Source organism: Poromitra crassiceps (assembly GCF_964638095.1).
Source record: "Poromitra crassiceps genome assembly, chromosome: 27".
Classification (NCBI taxonomy): Eukaryota; Metazoa; Chordata; class Actinopteri; order Beryciformes; family Melamphaidae; genus Poromitra; species Poromitra crassiceps.
In genome coordinates this window covers 896,526-902,438 of record NC_139650.1, presented here as the reverse complement: position 1 = coordinate 902,438, position 5,913 = coordinate 896,526, and positions in this window count along the sequence as shown.

Genomic DNA, 5,913 nt, shown 5'->3' with positions numbered 1-5,913 from the left:
GCTGCAACGATTAGTCAATTCATAGATGAATTGCCAAATATTAAATTAATTGCCTATTTTGATGATCTATTAATCATTTAGAGACATTTCTTTAAGGAAAATGTCCTAATTCTCTGATTTCAGCTATTCAAAAGTGAAATTTTCTGGTTTCCTTAGACAGTAAATCCTCTCTTTAGTCCTCTGTCACAGTATGTGTACTCCCTAACACAGAGGTTCTCAAATGTTTTTCAGCCAAGGACCCCTTACAAGATAGAAAATATACTGGGGACCCCCTCATTCTGATTTGTGATTTTGGGTGAAGCTTAATTGTTTCCACGGTAATGTGCTTCACTTTTAAATTGATAGGTTTGTTAGATTAGAATGTAATCCATGAACCATTTTAGATTTAAAGCATCAAATATTTTCATTGAACTATGAAGCTTTCCCCCCCAAAAAAAATTCGCGGACCCCCTTGCAAAGTGCCACGGACCCCTAGGGGTCCCCGGACCCCCATTTGAGAACCACTGCCCTAACACACTGCAGTTCTTCCATTTTAGTTTTAGTTGTTTTTCAGTAGAACTAATTTCTCCTTCAGCTCAGCTGTTAATCACCTTCTGTGAGGGCTTTTGACTTAAAGGCAGCATTTCTGCATGTTAACCTCAAGTTTTGGAACTTTGACTATGTTTAGCCATAGATATCTGACATCATAACACAATATATAAATAACTGAAATAGGTAAAAGGCATAGTAGGTCCCCTTTAAACAACTTCACATTCACCACCATGTCAGTAACTTGTCGTCACAGTATTTATTTAACGTGCAAACATATTTATACAACTATAGGTTACATTTCAGGAATTGAATGCCCTGATGCACATCCTGTCTAAGGTTGTGAAATTGTGAATCGGTGAGAGGAACGATGAGAAACTGCATCTCAAACAAAAAAGGCCTTCCATGAAATTGGACTCTTGTTCAAATCCTTACATCCTTAAAATGACTTCCCCTCCTTCTGCTTCATAAACAAAATCCAAAACAACCTGGCTATCTAGAACATAATTACTAAAGAACAATCACTCACTGAATACAACTTTCCACTATCAGCAGTGGTAACACCATTCTAGTGTCAAAATCTGCACAGCCATCATTATGCACAGTGAAGCTCAGACATCCTTGTAGCAACAGAAAGACATTTTTGATTTTCATTAGGGTAATTTGGTGTTCAGTTATAGTTTTTCAGTATAACTAATTTCTCCATCTATTCAAATCAGGTTTATGACAGTTAGTTGTTTTTCAGTACAACTAATTTCTCCTATTCAAATCAGGTTTCAGTTTAGTTCAGTTAGGTTTTTTTTCAGTACAACTTATTTCTCAATCTATTCATATCAGGTTTTAGTATAGTTCTGTTACGGTAGTTGTTTTTTTTCCAGTACAACTTATTTCTTCAGCTATTCACATCAGGTTTCAGTTTAGTTCAGTTAGTTAGTTTTTCAATACAACTTCTTTCTCAATCTATTCTGAATCATATCAGCTTTCAGTTTAGTTCAGTTAGTTGTTTTTCAGTACAACTTATTTCTCTATCTATTCTGAATCATATCAGGTTTCAGTTTAGTTCAGTTAGTTGTTTTTTCAACTTATTTCTCCATCTATTCATATCAGGTTTCAGTTTAGTTCACTTAGTTGTTTTTAGTACAACTAATTTCTCCATCTTTTCACATCAGGTTTCAGTTCAGTTAGTTGTTTTTCAATACACCTTATTTCTCCATCTTTTCATATCAGGTTTCAGTTCAGTTTAGTTCACTTAGTTGTTTTTAGTACAACTAATTTCTCCTATTCAAATCAGGTTTCAGTTCAGTCCAGTTAGTTGTTTTTTAGTACAAGTAATTTCTCTGTTTATTCATATCAGGTTTCAGTTTAGTTCACTTAGTTGTTTTTAGTACAACTAATTTCTCCATCTTTTCACATCAGGTTTCAGTTCAGTTAGTTGTTTTTCAATACACCTTATTTCTCCATCTTTTCATATCAGGTTTCAGTTCAGTTTAGTTCACTTAGTTGTTTTTAGTACAACTAATTTCTCCTATTCAAATCAGGTTTCAGTTCAGTCCAGTTAGTTGTTTTTTAGTACAAGTAATTTCTCTGTTTATTCATATCAGGTTTCAGTTTAGTTCACTTAGTTGTTTTTAGTACAACTAATTTCTCCATCTTTAGTTTAAACCTGTGTCAATGTTTACATGTGTCAATTTGAGAATAAAAAGAAAAATGTATTTTATGTATTTGAAATACACAAAATACAAGATCTGAAAGTATCTTGATACAAATTACATCTCATTTTTCTCTGCCCAGCCAAATACAAATTACAAAATACAAAAAAGTATTTGAAATACGTATTTCAAATACAAGTATTTCAAATACTGCCCATCTCTGCCCATTAAGTAGGCTAAATGTAATGGTGTGTGTGTGTGTGTGTGTGTGTGTGTGTGTGTGTGTGTGTGTGTGTGTGTGTGTGTGTGTGTGTGTGTGTGTGTGTGTGTGTGTGTGCTAAAAGTTCACACACAAAGCAACCATCCTGATAAATCTATTTCAGAAGCTAAAAGGTTAATTTTGCTTCAACTGGAGAGTTTCCTCTGTTACAGTTTAGTTCTTACTGCTAATGTCACATGATTTTTGCTGCAGTTTAGTTTAGTTTAGAACACGGCTCTCTTGAATACTCGATTCTGATTGGTAAATCAACAAGATTCACCGGTCATTATTTCTCGACAACCGACCGCTGCTCTGCCACACCTGGATTAATCAGTTGATAAGAGCTTTTTGTCAGCAAACACTACTAATTAGGCCAACCAGTTGCAGCTGTGGTGTCTTGTGTGCCAATTACGAATGAAACCGCTTTGTCGTTGAAAACGCTATTAAAAAATCTATTTGAATAATTATTTTTGTCAGATTATTGAATGATTTAGTTGTAGGCCATGTTCTAAGCGGGATAATGTATATTGAGGCGGTGATTACTGGGAAATAATGACCTTCAGGTGATGATTAAGCCCTCCGCTGCGCGTCGGGCTCAATCATCACCTGTCGGTCATTATTTCCCCCGTAATCACCGCCTCAATATACATTATCCCTTACTTAGTTTATTAGGATCCCCATTAGTCGCAGCAAGATGCTGCGGCTATTCTTTCTGGGGTCCGATCACATAGCAAGTACAGTAATACATAAAATACAATACACAAAATAGTAAAAGTACAGTAACTTAAGTAGTGCAATATATAAGGTATATGTTATCAGACATACAATATCAGTGCGCTATAACAGTTCAGCAGTTTTTAACATAACACAGTTTTTAACATAACAGATGTTTCAGTAACAATTTAAATTTTGTTTTACCATTCTCTTTAGAGATGTCTCTGGGGAGCAAGTTCCATTCGAACCTACATGACCATTCGTTTCATAGCATTTGTTCTTACTTTAGGAAGAGTGAAGTTACCCACAGTAGCATGTCTAGTGATGTGATTATGTTTGTCCTTACTGAAGGATAGATTTTGATACAGAATGCCCAGTGTTTTTGTCACAGAAATATTTCTAATAAAGACCAGCAGTGAGTAAAGCAATCTATCTTTTACAAATAACCAGTTAAGACTTTTATGCATTGTTACAACATTTGTTCTGTAATTGCAATTGAGTACAATGCGTGCAGCTCTGTTTTGTATCATTTGTAGTTTACTAATCATATCCAGTTATTGGACCAGATTGCTGGACAGTAGTCCAGATTTGACAGAATTAATGCTTGAGTGACAAGTTTAGTGGCTTTGGGTCTTAAAAAAGATGAGCATCTCCTAATGACAGAGATCCCACTTCCCATTTTCGCAGTTATCTTATTTATATGTGTTGTCCATGATAATATATTATCTATGGTAATACCAAGCAGTTTTGTTTCATGCACTTGACTAATACTTAAATTTTTTAATATAAGGTTTAGTACTGGATTTTTACAGATGGTGTGAGCCAAATACCATACTTTTAGTTTTTGAAATATTGAGAACTAGTTCATTCCTTTCAACCCAGTCAGCCACTAAACGTAACTCTGCATTTAAAACAATATCTAACTCATTGGTTGAGAGTGCTGACATGTATATAGTAGAGTCATCCGCATACATCGCTATGTTCGCTTTTTCTAGGACAGTGACATCACCACACGCATGAAAATGTTACTGAAAGCAGAAAGCAGCCTGAGGATGAAGTTAAGGATGAAGCGCATTCTGACGGATCCCTTTCTGCTGGGAAAAATGTAGTTGTATTGGTCTTTTGCGAAAAACATTTCCCGTTTTTTGACATTTACCATAACATATTGGACGACGTGCCTTTAAATTTAAAGCTCCATCTGACTGGAAGAATCTGCCCAGTTCACTTAGGCCTATAGTTTACATGACAACACTGCATAAAAGGACAACATTTTGTTGTGTTTGGGCCTTCCGTTTCCATGACAACGGCATTATTGGGGCCTGAAAACGCAAAAAAAATTGGACCCAGGTTCTAGAGTGGAATTCCGTGATAACCCGCCGTGCAATGTGGCAAAACACAATTAATGTGACGACATGTCCCCCCCCCTAGCCCATCAATATAGCATAGCATGGCACAAGTACAATGCAACGCATTGCCATTCAACAGAGTCTGATAACGAGTTGCTTACCAATTACCATTTTGCCTGTGTTATATGTGTTTTTGTATTTCGGATGACACACACACAAAAACCGTTATGTGCATCAATAAGGCTATTACTTTATTTAATTGCCATTATTGTGAAGTTTCCATTTTATTCTGACTTGACGCTGCTTGGAGTTGGTGATGACATTGCGGTTCCAGTCTACACGAATCGTTATCACAAACACTGTGTATAAACGCAGAATCAAAGGCCAGAACGCAACAACAGTTTGCCGTTTTATGCAGAGACTGTTGTCGTCTCAATGTGGCCTTATTTACCTTTTTCCATTCTTAAGGCATCGTTCTTTACTTATCTCCAAACAACCTGCTCTTGTTTCTAATTATTATACTTGTGAAATGGAAATGATTTACTTCTGATATGTGTGATGTATGTAAATGCAGCTTTACTGTATATGGATATATGTGTATATTTATTACAGGATGTATTTCTCTGTTTTCTTTTTTGCATTCTTAGGGGAATTAGTGGTGTGAGTGTAATGTGTTTTGTGGTATTTATTGTTTTTTTTTCTGTATATTTGTGTTAAGGACCCCCTTGAAAACGAAATGGTTCATCTCAAGGGGTTTATGCTTTTATTGTCAAATGTATATAAACAAGAAAATAAAAATAGGAGAGCACTTGTGCACATCCAGAGCAGGAGGTGTTGGTCACAGCCAGAAAAAAAAACTAAATATACTGCCCCCCCTTACTATGGGGTTTGTTTGGAATGAGAAGGGGTTGGTTTCCATCAGAGACCTATACATACAGTAGATGGTAATTTTGCATAATTTGATGTAGGCTACTGAAGAGGAAGTTTGAGTTGCCCGGCACCCACTGGCTCAGATACCTGCAAATCAGAGATTATGTTTGATCCAAGATTCATACCTTTGAAGCAGTCCCAAATAAACATGCTTTTATATGTTTTGTTGAACGCTCTTCACTCCAAGCATCTTATCTTTAGATTTGTACAGTATGTCTGTTTGACAACTGCACAACGGCCTCTACTGAGAGGATTAGAGATGTATGGCAGGGGGGAACTTGGTATTGATTTATCTGACATTATATGGGAAAGGAGTCTACAACTCAATAGCAGACAATTTAAAGTCGGTCACCGTCAGTTACTATTCCCAGCATAAATTACACAAGATCTTCCCTTCTGTCTCACCACTGTGTGGCAGATGTCAAGTGTCAGAAGGCACACTTATCTCATGCTTTCTAGTTCTGCCCTTCACTAAAGGCATTCTGGG